This window comes from Xyrauchen texanus, chromosome 17, assembly GCF_025860055.1.
Source record: "Xyrauchen texanus isolate HMW12.3.18 chromosome 17, RBS_HiC_50CHRs, whole genome shotgun sequence".
In the NCBI taxonomy this organism is placed as follows: Eukaryota; Metazoa; Chordata; class Actinopteri; order Cypriniformes; family Catostomidae; genus Xyrauchen; species Xyrauchen texanus.
In genome coordinates this window covers 14,548,465-14,562,877 of record NC_068292.1, presented here as the reverse complement: position 1 = coordinate 14,562,877, position 14,413 = coordinate 14,548,465, and the positions used below count along the sequence as shown (strand labels likewise).

Genomic DNA, 14,413 nt, shown 5'->3' with positions numbered 1-14,413 from the left:
CAACCTTGGTTTCATCAGACCATAACACATTTTCCCACATGCTTTTGGGAGACTTGATGTTTGTTTTTGCAAACTTCAGCCAGGCTTGGATGTTTTTCTTTGTAAGAAAAGGCTTCTGTCTTGCCACCCTACCCAATAGCCCATTCATATGAAGAATACGGAAGATTGTTGTCATATGTAGCACACAGCCAGTACTTGCCAAAAATTCCTGCAGTTCCTTTAATGTTGCTGTAGGCCTCTTGGAAGCCTCCCTGACCAGCTTTCTTCTCGTTTTTTCATCAATTTTGGAGGGACGTCCAGTTCTTGGTAATGTCTCTGTTGTGCCATATTTTCTCCACTTGATGATGACTGTCTTCACTGTGTTCCATGGTATATCTAATGCTTTGGAAATTCTTTTGTACCCTTCTCCTGACTGATATCTTTCAACAGGGAGATCCCTCTGATGCTTTGGAAGCTCTCTGCCGACCATGGCTTTTGCTCTGAGAAGCAACTAAGAAAATGTCAGGAAAATCCTACAAGAACAGCTGAACGTTGTTTGTGATTAATCAGAGTCACTTTAAATGATGGCAGGTGTGTAATGACTTCTATTTAACATGAGTTTGAATGTGATTGGTTAATTCTGAACACAGCCACATCCCCAGTTATAAGAAGGTGTGCACACTTATGCAACCAGGTTATTGTAAGGTTTTTCATTTACATTTTTCCCCCACCAAGATTTCAGTTTGTTATTTTGTAGGTCACATTAAAAGTGGAAAATTTCTGACATGATTTATCTTTGTCTCATTCTTTTACATCACAAAAACCTGGCATTTTAACAGGGGTGTGTAGACTTTTTATATACACTGTAACATTGACAAGGGATCAGAGTGATCATATCTCCTGACAAGAATGTCATAAAGACTTGGGGGTTGGGGTGTTGGCTCTTTTGACTCTAGCACGCTAGCAGGCAGTTTTTAAGTATCACCCTGGCAACCATCCAGAGCACCCTAACAAACCCTGTAGACTTACATTGAAAATGGATCAGAGGTATATCTTCGCATCAAAATGTCATAGAGACTTCGGAGTTGGCTTGTTTCACACAGGCTAGCAAGCAGCCTTTAACTATCAACCTGGCAACTGCCTAGCTACAACAAAGCAATCATAAAGAGCATCCAAGCAACATTATAGCAACATCGCCAAGCCAATTCTCGGCACCAGCGACATGGGGTGGGCCCGTTTGTCTACTTTGGCTATTGGGTTGGACATTGTTGTGACAAATTTTGCCACATACCATGGGCATCGCCGAGGAGGATTCCACCTCTCCTCCCACAGTGGTGACTCCCCAGTCTTCCATGGCGCTTCCTGTCGCGCCAGCCCCACCTGTCAGCGAGCCCGTCCCCACGCCAGTCGCCCCCCACGAGCCCACGCCTGCCCCGGTCTGCAAGCCAGAGCCCACGCCTGCCTCGGTCTGCGAGCCAGAGCCCACACCTGCCTCGGTCAGCGAGCCTGAGCCCTCGTCGTCCACGGTCAGCGAGCCTGAGCCCGCATCGTCCACGGTCAGCGAGCCTGAGCCCGCATCATCCACGGTCAGCGAGCCTGAGCCCGTGTCGTCCACGGACAGCGAGCCTGTGCCCTTGCCAGCCACGGCCTGCGAATCTTCCAGGGCTCCTCCTCCCAAGCCTCCTAGAGCTCCGCCTCTCGAGTCTTCCAGGGCTCCTCCTCCCGAGCCTCCTAGAGCTCCGCCTCTCGAGTCTTCCAGGGCTCCTCCTCCCGAGCCTCCCAGGGCTCCGTCTCTCAAGTCTCTCGAGCCTCCCAGGGCTCCGTCTCTCAAGTCTCTCGAGCCTTCCAGGGCTCCGTCTCTCAAGTCTCTCGAGCCTTCCAGGGCTGCGCCTCTCGAGCCTTCCAGGGCTCCGTCTCTCAAGCCTCTCGAGCCTCCCAGGGCTCCGCCTCCCAAGCCTCCTACGGCTCCGCCTCCCGAGCCTCCTACGGCTCTGCCTCCCGAGCCTCCTACGGCTCTGCTCCCAGAGACTCCAGAGCCTTCTAGGGCTCCGCCTCTGAAACCTCCTACGGCGCCGCCTCCAGAGCCTTCCAGGTCTCCGCCTCTGAAACCTCCTACGGCGCCACCTCCCTCGGCTCCGCCTCCAGAGCCTTCCAGGTCTCCGCCTCTTAAGCCTCCTATGGCGCCACCTTCCTCGGCCCCGCCTCCTGAGCCTTCCTCGGCTCAGCCTCCTGAGCCTCCCACGGCTCCGCCTCCTTGGCCTCCGGAGCCATCCTCGGCTCCGCCTTCCTCAACCCCGTCTTCTAGGCCTTCCTCGGCTCCGCCTCCAGAGGTACTCTTTGCTGTGCCTCCTGAACTTCCCTTGGCTCCGCCTTCAGAGCTTTCTTCGCCCTCGCCTCCTTCGGGTCCGCCTCCTGAACCTCCTTCAATTCCACCTCCTGAGCCTCCCTCGGCTCCGCCTCCGAAGCCTCCCAAGCCTCTCCCGGCTCCGCCTCCGAAGCCTCCATTGGCTCAGTCTTCAGAGCCTTCTTCGCCCTCGCCACCTTCGGCTCCGCCTCCAGTGGCTCCCCCAGCTCTGCCTTCTGAGCCTTCTACGCCATCGCCTCCCTTGGCTCCGCCCAACACTGTTCCTCCTCCTGACCTGCCCAAGGCCTTACCGCCTGTGTCTGCCACGGCCCTGCCTACGCCTCCTTTGGCGCCGCCTCCCAAGTCTTCTACGGCTCCGCCTCCGAAGTCCTCCTTGGCTCCGCCTCACACGGCTCTGCCAGCCTCTGTCCTGCGGCCACCTCCCAGGTCTCCAGTACCGGCCCCAGCCCAGAGACCAGCTCCCAGGCCACCCAAACCAGCTCCTGCCCCATGGCCCGCTCCCAGACCTCCTAATCTGAATCTGGTACTCACCTCGTGACCAGCTCCCGAGCCCCCCCGGCCTATCCCCACATTGTGGCCGCCTTCCAGACCTCCTGAACCTGCCCCTGCCCGGGTGACGCCCCCCAGGCCGCCGGACCCGGTCCCCTTCGCACACCCCCATAGACTGCTTGCCTACCCTCTCGGCCTCCCTGGTCTGCCTGCCTCCCGTGGACTGCCTAATTGCCCCCCTGGCCTGTCTCAGCACCCCTTGCACCCCCGCAAACTGTCTTTGTGCCCCTTGTTCGTCCCCTGGTCTGTCTGTTTTCCCCCCAGTCTACCCCCTCTCTCCTGGGTTCTTCACTCCTTTTTATTGTTTCTTCTGTTCATCTTAAGACCGTCTGGAATCCGGTCTTTTTGAGGGGGGATTATGTCACGGTTTCATGTCACCTGCACCATGTTTCGCGTCATCTGCACCGTGTTTCGCGTCATCTGCACCATGTTCCGCGTCGTCTGCACCGTGTTTCGTGTTGTCCGCCCTGTGTTTTCTGTTTCACCCGTCACTAGTCACTTTCCATGTCACGCTCCCTTGTTGTCCGCCCGTGTTTTCTGTTTTACCCTTCACGCTCCCTCTCATGTCTTCCTTGATGTCCGCCCGTGTTTCACTGTCTCTGTGAAAACTACACTTCCCTTCTTCCCGTCTTTTCCGGCCCCTTCACTGTGTTATTGTCCGCACCTGTCCGTCACTTTGTCATTACCGTGTGTCGTTATTTAAACCCCGCTGTTTTCCCTTCCCTTTGTCGTGCGTTGACGTTTCTTGTTCGTCTTCACGGTTCCCGTTTATCCCAATGACCTCCTGCTGTTCTCTCTGTTCCCCTAGTGCATTCAAGGATTCCCCAGCCCTTCGTGGATGTTCGCTGTTCACTGTTTGTCCCACCTACCATGTGTTATTTTGTGTTTGAGTTTATTCCCACCGTGGACTTTTCATTTGTTCCAGTGTTTTGTTTTGTTTTGTTATAACCTTAATAAACTGCGTTTGGATCAGATCCACCTGTCAGCCTGCTCCTGCTTCCCACACTATCGTTACAAATACATGTTGTTTTTACATTCTACTTATTCAAGTTATGCACATTAGTAGTTAAATTGTTAAAGAAAAACTGTTAATTTTATCACTTGAGATGTTACGTTCATTTTAAATGCATTTTGAAGAGGCTCAGACACCCTTGCCAATCTATATAATATGAAGCATTATTACTATTATCACAAGACTGCTTGTTGGTAAAGTGAATGCCACCAGTCAGTGAAGTTTCAAGTTTCAAGTTCAAATCCCAAAAGAGCATACTCCAAGGAACCAAGTAAAATCACAAATGTACAGCAGTGGATGTTCTGTATATTTTGTGATGCATACAGATAGCAGCCAAAGTAACATCGGGCGGGAAAATAAAGCTCATGGAGCTGCTGAAAAAGTTTTCCACATGATCACCATTCATTTTTAATGACAAGGGAGAGCAGAATGGGGCATTTGCTTCATGTGTCTCTTGTCGGCAGTCTGTATGGCCTATTCCAGGATCCGCAACTGCTCAAAGCAAATAGTTTCATTGAATCTTTAAGTTTTAGTTAATTTACTGATTTATTCATTGTAAACAGTAATAGATGTGCATATTGAGTCTGTTCAGCAGAATTAAACACATGTGAAAGATATAGTAGTTTCGGTCACATGTAACAGTTTTTGTGTGTGTGTGTGTGGGGGTAGAGGTGTAGTGGGATAATTTGCATTACAGTGAAGTAACAATATGCTAACTGTAACGGTATTGGGCACCGACACTGGGTATTAGTATTCACTTTCATTCACCAAACTATAGTGTTTGCAGCAATGCGACAGAATGACATACTGACAAAGGCCACACAGAGCACCCCATCAGGCTCACAACATAGTAAAAGGGACAAAAACTTCCATTATACTATAATGGGAATCACCTTGATACCACCCAACAGCAAATTGTCATTCTTTACATTTCAGTGTCCATGTTACAATGTAATTACTTTAAATTACAGAATTATACAAATGAACATGTACAAGTCTAATGTTATATCTGGAAACGCTATTAATTACACATTTAGCATTGTTTTTGCATAAACTAAAAATATGTGGATACCGTTACCAGCCTTGATGCCACCCCGCCCTCACAGGCAAACAGTACAGTTAGACATCTATCAACACAATCTTATGGCATCACACTACAAGGGAGTGTCAAACAAGAAGCCATTCTATATTTACTGTTTAGCACTTTACTATGGCCACTTTAAAGAAACTTGCAGTATAAACAGCAATGTAAACGTAATATTTTGAGACATATTTAATGACAAGAATCTCATTTTGGCATCATAGAGGCGTTCATTTGTAAAGCAAGAAGCTCAATCTCACCACACACCATTTGCACGCACGCAATCAAAACTCTTAAACTTTGACAAGCTCTTTAAAAGTAGTTTTAAATCATAGGGGACACGTGTAAACAGTTTGTGGGACTCACCAATGCTCTGAATCCACCCGGTCACAGGGAGCTCAATGCGCAGTGAGTATTGCGAGACTGCTTTAGCATTACCACTCCTGCTCCTGGATCTCCAAAAAAAATCCCCATACAAACGGGCACGACCTATCTATCTCTAAGCTGACTCTCTCCAACACACACCGAAAAACTCCTCCTCTTCCAACAGCCTCACCCCAGAGGCTTCTTCATCCTCAGATTGAACAGCGTCTTCTTGCCCGTCAGCGGAGTTCAGCGAGACTGATGAGACCTCGAGCAGTTCCAGCGTTCTTCCTCAGCTCACGAGCTAACAAGAAACCTCGTCTCAAGCTTGAGTTTCCGCTGAAGTTGATTAGACTGTGATTTGATTGGACTTTGATTCACTACTGGTTTGTTACTGATTGTCTTCCCTTCCAATATATATATATATATATATATATATATATATATATATATATATATATATATATATATATATATATATACTTTATAATAATAACTTTTTTACGCCCAATACTGTTACAGTAAGCACATTATTGTATCTATAAACTCCACTGTAATAAATCATCCCACTATATTATTTATAAAGCACATTTAGTGCTGAGCGTGCTGAAGCACCCCCTAGTGAGCAAGACTGGAAAACACAGTCAACGAGATTTAATATAACATTGTATTTATGCAGTGTATATTATATAAATGTTTCGCTTTCAGTATATCTGTCATTTATGTTAATACAAATAGCGTCCCGTTCCGGACAGATTTGTCATGCTTGTGGGCAGGGCCCTGCTGAACTGAAGAGAGCCCTTGAGATGGATAGTGAACTTTTTATTTTCCCTTTTTTCTATTTTGCAAAAATATATTTTTTTTAATGATTGTTAACAATGAAACAGTAATTTGTTACAGTGTGTAGATAATATGACTAAATTGTGTTATTTTATAATTACTGTTAAATAATACATATTGTAGTGTATTATTACAGTTTGTATGAATAAAACAAATGAATCAATCCTCAATCTTAAATGTTTTGCTTCAGAAGAATATTGTGATTTACTCGTGTGTAAGATCATCTTTTGAAATTATAATAATTTACAAACATACACAAAAAAGAAAGAAAAACATTACAGAGCTTGAGTGATCTTGTGTTTCGTCGGCCTGCGGATGGCACTAAAACCTCTGAGCAATGGATTTTCTCACTAAATTTTAAAAAAAAGTTTAATTCCTAATTTATGAATCCCTGTATAATAGCTGGAGACAACTGAAGACTTGACAACGAAATAGTACCATGAGCCCGCAAAGACTCACTCATGTTAGATTAATGCACATACACACGGAGATTATTGACACCTTGGATATTGAAAATCTCATGAAGACATTTATTAGCAACACCCCTGAGCACAATGCCACATTTGGGGTCTTCAAGTAACAGGTAGGACATTTCTCAATAGCTTAATATTTTAAAATTTGGGTTCATTTAATAGCTATTTTGTCTGAACAATTATATTGTGTTTTATGGTTATTTCTCATGAATACTGACACGACAATAGTTTTGAACGTGGTAGAATGTAATGCATTGGCTGGTTTTAGTGTGGTAATAGACATGATCCCCATTGAAACATGGTTCTCTGATGCCCTCGTTGTGCGTGCATGATGTGCTCTGATGCCTAATCTGTAGCAACCCTTGCCAAAAAATCGTTCCCGCGCCTTTGCTGTGATAAATAACACCAGGTGATAGGTAAAGTTTGCCCTGCTCTAGAGGATGTTCTGGAAGCCACACCTCTCAACCCTCTCTCATTATTATTTACTCACAAGTTCTTCTTCAGGGTAACCTACACACCCGTTGTTTCGCCCAGTGCGCGCGCACACACACACAAGGCTTGAACTTCTGAGTGAAGGAATATTTTGAAAGAATAGAGTGGAAATGAAAATGTATCGCTTACCTCTCTATAGCGGAGAAGAACGGTGTCTTAAGTTTACAACAGTGTTTGTGTGTGAGGTTACCGCCCACTCAGTCAAGGCTCATCCCACTCAAGGGCAACACCACCCAGTCATTAGCCACTAGCGTCTCGCGCTCTGGCCAGACCCCCGCGCGACCCAATGCGCGCGTGACACAGTTATGCGCACACACGGTTCAAACATTCGTGACAGCATGGCTGTGTGTACACGCACACGTTTCACACAGAACGTGCCCTTTACAATGATGTTACATTGTGTTCTTTGCCATTAAAATTAGCCTCGTGCTCATGTTTATTATTATAGTCGCCATGGATCAATTTTTTAAAAGTTGAATCGCACCGAATACCGTTTTTGACCGAGAACAAAATGTACACGAGTAACTTTTCCAAACATTTTATTAGTGATTTCCCAATTTGAAATTACAAGTGACTTCTAAAAAGATTTAGCTTGCTAAACATAGTTTCTGCAAAAATACCTCACTACAATTATTGTTACTGCTTTAAAATCCACAAAACCCTCAATCCTTCAGTGCAATTATAAACAGTGCTGACCGCGGATTACTTGTGAATTGTAATCAGGTACTGATTACAAATTACATGACAAATAATGCAATCAGTAGCATAATTATTAGATTATGTTTGAGGTAATCTAATCTGATTAATTTTGGATTGCTTTAGGATTACTTTCAAACAAATTCTGAATGGTTCAATCGTTTGAGTCGTAGGCTACTTATGTCCACAAATTCAGAAAAACGATCACAAATGTAAAAATATGAAGGAAATTTTAATATTTTCCCTCGTGATGTTGCTAGAGGTCTAAGGCAATGAAAGATTCAAATATGTTTGAGTTTAGCAAGCATTTCTTATTGGATTTTCTAAAATTATGGATGGGCTCCTGGGACACGTTAACACAAATGTGGTCATGCACTTTCACCATTTTACAAACGATATCCATGTGTGGGAAGAAATCAGACCAGTTATATTTGTGAATCAGTGTCACAAAAACGTCTCATATCACTACACCAAAAGTGCATTCACATACATTTTTGAAGCCGACGACAAAAGTAATTTAAGAAACAAGGTAACTTTACGGTGCTAATTACATAATTACAATAATCATGTAATTATTACAGAAATGAACATGTAATAACGTGTATTTGGGCATTTTTATGCATTTGATGGATAAAACCCTTCCAAAGACATTGTGACACATGGTTGTACTACACACAGAGTGATAATTCAAAACATACATCCAAATGCTTTTTTAGATTTGATGTAGAATCCTTTGCAGTTGACAGGATATAAACTTTTGGAAGGCAGAGTTTACATTGCACAGTGATGTTTTTGCCCTCTGTCTCCTTAAAATGAGTGGATCCAGTGGTTAAATGTTGAGGTAGACTGCTCCATCTTCACTTGACTGACTAGTGCGGAGTTCTGAGCGCAATACACACAACCCTCCCTCTCTCTTCCGAAAACACTCAAAGACTTACTGAACATATATCAGCGGTGTGCTGATTTAAAATAAAAAATGTAAAACATTGAAAAAAAAGAGCATGATTAGAATGATCAATAAATTACATTTACTCCCATTGCCTTGTTAATATCATGTAATCCATAAAAAGTAACTGTAGTCTGATTGAGTATTTTAAAATGAAATTTAATCCAATTAAAAGTACTTGATATTTGTAATCTGATTACATAGTCCAAATATTAAACTCACAAATCGAATGTTTAAATAATTCCACTACATAGGCTTGTAATCTGATTACATAGTCCATTTATTACTCAGCACTGAATATTAATAGAAATAGTTAACCTAAAAATGAAAATGATTTCATTATTTACTCACCCTCATGCCATCCCAGATGTGTATGACTTTCTTTCATCTGGAGAACACAATTTAAGATTTTTAGAAGAATATCTCAGCTCTGTAGGTCCAGACATGGATTTAACCACCATATGGATTAAATTTATGATGCCTTTATGTGCTTTTTGGAGCTTCAAATTACTGTCCACCTGTAACGGTTACCCTCTCTTGTCCCTCTGTTGCCCTTTGTTTGTGATTTTGTCACTTTTGGTATTTCTTAGTTTTCACTTTAGTCCCTTATTTAACTCCACAGTCCTCTGTTAGCGTTCGTGTTCACTGTTCATTGTTTACACCTGCCCTTGTTAATTTGCCTTTGGTTTCTGTTAATCACCTCGTTATCTTGTTTGAGTTCTGTTCTTTCATTGGCCCCTTTTCCCATGTTTTGTGTATTTATACCCCATGTCTTTGTTCAGTCTTTGTCGATCGTTGTTTGATGTTTGTCTGATGTTTGCGTCTCTCCCTTGTTCCCTGTTTGTCTCTACCGTGGTTACCTTATCTAGTTTATGTTTCTTTTCCCCATCGTGGGTTGTTCTTTTGTTCATTTAGTGTTTTTGTGATCAAATAAACTCAAACTGCGTTTGGATCCGCATCTCCTCGTCAGCCTCATTATTCAAACGTTACAGAACGATCGACCACCCATGGATCCAGCAGTTATACGGGCCAACTGCCGGTTGCTCAACCTTAGACAAGAAGGCTGCCCTGTTGAAGACCACATCAGCTGACTTCCTCGGCTGGCGAAGTTCACGGACTTCCCGGACTCAGCCCTGGTGGTTTTCTTCAGGGACACGCTACACGGTTCGGCTCAGGGAGCGTCTACGCCGGCAACGCCTGGGTGGACCCTCCACGACTTCCTGGAGGCGACCTTACTGGTCTGCGGCTCACCCTACACCGTGGTCTTCGCCGAGGAGGATTCCACCTCTCTCCCCACTGTGGTGACTCCCCAGTCGCCCTTGGCGCTTCCTGTCGCGCCAGCCCCACCTGTCAGCGAGCCCGTCCCCACGCCAGTCGCCTTCCACGAGCCAGCCGCCCACTGCGCCTGCTCGGAGGAGGGAGAGAAGACGGGCTTCCGCCTCCGCCCGCGCCTGCCACGGTGAGCGAAGCTAGAGCCCACGCATGTCACGGTGAGCGAACTAGAGCCCACGCATGTCACCGTGAGCGAGCCCGAATCCTCGTCAACCACGGTAACCCAGCTGGAAGCCTCGACCGTCCCTGAGCCAGTGCCTGTAGCCTCGACCGTCCCTGAGCCAGCGCCTGTAGCCTCGACCGTCCCTGAGCCAGCGCCTGTAGCCTCGACCGTCCCTGAGCCAGCGCCTGTAGCCTCGACCGTCCCTGAGCCAGCGCCTGTAGCCTCGACCGTCCCTGAGCCAGCCTGTGGCCTCGACCGTCCCTGAGCCAGCGCCTGTGGCCTCGACCGTCCCTGAGCCAGCGCCTGTGGCCTCGACCGTCCCTGAGCCAGCGCCTGTGGCCTCGACCGTCCCTGAGCCAGCGCCTGTGGCCTCGACCGTCCCTGAGCCAGCGCCAGTAGCCATGACCGTCCAAGAGCCAGTGCCCAAAGCCACGACCGTCCAAGAGCCAGTGCCAGTAGCCATGACCGTCCAAGAGCCAGTGCCAGTAGCCGTGACCGTCCAAGAGCCAGTGCCAGAAGCCTTGACCGTCCAAGAGCCAGTGCCAGTAGCCATGACCGTCCAAGAGCCAGTGCCAGTGCCAATGGCCGTGACCGTCCAAGAGCCAGCGTCTCTCGAGCCCCCTAAGGTTCCGCCTCTCAAGTCTCTCGAGCCTTCCAGGGCTGCTCCTCCCGAGCTTTCCAGAGCTCAGCCATCCGAGTTTCCCGAGCTTTCCAGAGCTCAGCCATCCGAGTTTCCCGAGCTTTCCAGAGCTCAGCCATCCGAAGTTTCCCGAGCTTTCCAGAGCTCAGCCATCCGAAGTTTCCTCGAAGCTTTCCAGAGCTCAGCCATCCGAGTTTCCCGAGCTTTCCAGAGCTCCGCCTCCCGAGCTTTCCAGAGCTCCGCCTCCCGAGCTTTCCAGAGCTCCGCCTCTCGAGCCTACCAGGGCTCCGCCTCAAGCCTCTCGAGCCTACCAGGGCTCCGCCTCAAGCCTCTCGAGCCTACCAGGGGTCCGCCCCTCAAGCCTCTCGAGTCTTCCAGGGCCCCGTCTCTCAAGCCTCCCGAGCTTTCCAGAGCTCCGCCTCTCGAGCCTTCCAGAGCTCCGCCTCTCGAGCCTTCCAGGGCTCCGCCTCTCGAGCCTACCAGGGTCCGCCCCTCAAGCCTCCTAGGGCTCCGCCTCTCAAGTCTCTCGAGTCTTCCAGGGCTCCGTCTCTCAAGCCTCCTGAGCTTTCCAGAGCTCCAGCCCTCCGAGCTTCCCAGAGCTCCGCCTCTCAAGCCTCTCGAGCCTTCCAGGGCTCCGCCTCTCAGCCCTCTTGAGCCTACCAGGGCTCCGCCCCTCAAGTCCCTCGAGCCTTCCAGGGCTCCGCCCTCAAGTCTCTCGAGTCTTCCAGGACTCCGTCTCTCGAGCCTCCCAAGCTTTCCAGAACTCTGCCTCTCGAGGCCTGCCAGGGCTCAGCCCTCAAGCCTCTCGAGCCTGCCAGGGCTCCGCCCCTCAAGCCTCTCGAGCCTGCCAGGGCTCCGCCTCTCGAGCCTGCCAGGGCTCCGCCCGAACCTCTCGAGCCTCCAGGGCTCCTCTCGAGCCTGCCAGGGCTCCGCCTCCCTGAGCCTCTCGAGCCTCCTGCAGCTCTGCCTACGGGCCTCCACGGCCTCCGAGCCTCCGATGTCGCCTCGATCCCTAGCCTTGGCTCCGCCCCAGAGCCTCTTGAGCCTCCTACGGCTCAGCCTCTCGAGCCCTCAGAGCCTCCTCGAGCCTCCTATGGCTCTGCCTCGAGACTCCTCGCCGCTCGAGCCACTGCCTCGATGGCACCGCCTCCCGAGCCTCCTCCGAGCCTCCGACCGCCTCTCAAGCCACTCAAGCCTTTGGCGGCTCCACCCTCAGAGCCTCCTACGTCTCTACCCCCAGAGACTCCAGAGTCTTCCTGGTCTCCGCTCCTAGAGCCTCCCATGGTGCCGCCTACCTCGGCTCAAGCATCCTGAGCCTCTTTCAGCTCCACCTCCTGAGCCTCCCGAGCCTCTCCCGGCTCCGCCTCCGAAGCCTCCATTGGCTCCGTCTTCAGAGCCTTCATCGCCCTCGCCTCCTTCGGCTACGCCTCCTTCAATTCCTCCTCCGAGCCTCCCGAGCCTCTCTCGGCTCCGCCTCGAAGCCTCCATTGGCTCCGTCTTCAGAGCCTTCTTCGCCACGCCACCTTCGGCTCCACCTCCAGTGGCTCCGCCTTCTGAGCCTTCTACACCATCGCCTCCCTTGGCTCCGCCCAACACTGTTCCGCCTCCTGACCTGCCCAAGGCCTTACCACTTGAGTCTGCCATGGCCCTGCCTAAGCCTCCTTTGGCACCTCCAAGTCCTCCTTGGCTCGCCACACGGCTCTGCCAGCCTCTGTCCTGTGGCCTCTCCCCAGACCTCCTGACCTAGTCCCAGATCCTGTGGCCTCTTCCCAGGCCCCCTGACCCAGTCCCTGTCCGGTGGCCTCCACCCAGGCCTCCTGACCCTGTTCCCGCCCTGAGGCCTTCCCCAGGCCTCCTGACCCAGCTCCCAGACCACTGAAACCTGTCCCCGCCCGGTCGATACCACCCCGGCCTCCCAAACCTGTCCCTTTGTGCCCCCATGGACTGCCTGGTTGTCCCTTGTGCCCCGTGGACTGTCTCATCTCCCTTTGTGCCCCCCGTGGACTGTCGCGATCTCCCTTTGCGCCCCGTGGACTGTCTCATTTCCCTCGTGGCCCCCCGGACTTCCTGCCTGCCCTCTGTGCCCCTTGGACTGCCTCCTTGTTCTTGTGCCCCCCTGGTCTGCCTGTCTGCCCCGGACTTCCTGCCTGCCCAGTGTTCCCCCTGGTCTGCCTGTCTACCCATGTGCCCACTTGTACTGTCTGTTAGCCCCTGGTGCCCTCATGTTGTTCTTATGGACTTTTGTCTTTTGTTGTTGTGTGTTATTTAGGATCGTCTGGTATCCGATCTTTAAAGGGGGGGGGGGCTATGTAACGGTTACCCTCTCTTGTCCCTCTGTTGCCCTTTGTTTGTGATTTTGTCACTTTTGGTATTTCTTAGTTTTCACTTTAGTCCCTTATTTAACTCCACAGTCCTCTGTTAGCGTTCTTGTTCACTGTTCATTGTTTACACCTGCCCTTGTTAATTTGCCTTTGGTTTCTGTTAATCACCTCGTTATCTTGTTTGAGTTCTGTTCTTTCATTGGCCCCTTTTCCCATGTTTTGTGTATTTATACCCCGTGTCTTTTGTTCAGTCTTTGTTGATCGTTGTTTGATGTTTGCCTGATGTTTGCGTCTCCCTTGTTCCCTGTTTGTCTCTACCGTGGTTACCTTATCTAGTTTATGTTTCTTTTCCCCATCGTGGGTTGTTCTTTTGTTCATTTAGTGTTTTTGTGATCAAATAAACTCAAACTGCGTTTGGATCCGCATCTCCTCGTCAGCCTCATTATTCAAACGTTACACCACCATTCACTTGCATTGTACAAAGCTGAGATAAAGCTAAAAACTCTTAATGATGAGAGAATTCTTTTATTTTTAGGTGAACTATTCCTTTAAAATATTGAGTAAAATATTAAACTCACAAATCGAAGGTTTAAATAATTCCACTACATAGGCTTGTGCAGATGCTGCCATTATTGCACTGCAGCTTTTAAAATGCAAAACTAAGACTAAAACATATCACAGTACTTCTACAACAGGGCTTGAGTTTCTAATGGGCAAATCTTCTCTGCTTTTCCTTAAAAATGCTGCCTGTTCAGAAAACTCAAGTTGATAGACTGCACATCCTTGAGAAATTTCTCAACCCAGCCCTGGGAAAACACTGAAGGGAAATGCAGTCCAAAAGATTAATTGTGTGGAGCTTTCCCCAAATTAGTTTAAAAGTGAATAGCCTGCTGACAGTGAGCAGAGGGACATCAACAGTGATGTCACACTGAGCGGAGCTTTGTGCCTGCATAATACACAATAATATACCCCATCAACAAACATTATCTCAACATTTGTCCAAATGTGAACGTATGATGACCCAAGCATGAAATGTATTGATTGTGCAAATATGATGATTCCACTTATTAGGCATTGAGGAGGTGCAACGACTTATGTGCAATCTTATTTTTAAAAGCATCATCCCTAGTGCTAAGTCAAGTTTGATTTTCTTTTCAAATT

General features: G+C 48.5%; 1 protein-coding gene across 5 annotated transcripts in view; it reads right to left on the bottom strand.

The window, feature by feature from the left end:
* Positions 1-7,382, bottom strand: part of LOC127657612 (growth factor receptor-bound protein 10-like) — a 99,103-nt gene extending 91,721 nt beyond the window's left edge. For 3 of the 5 annotated variants that reach the window (XM_052146484.1, XM_052146488.1, XM_052146486.1), the window contains exon 1: positions 5,353-5,626. The gene's annotated coding sequence lies outside the window, so the exon portion shown is untranslated. Of the gene's footprint in view, positions 1-5,352; positions 5,627-7,283 lie in introns of those variants that run through there. The other 2 variants (XM_052146485.1, XM_052146487.1) reach the window with 1 other exon arrangement.
* Between the last annotated feature and the right edge of the window lie 7,031 nt (positions 7,383-14,413).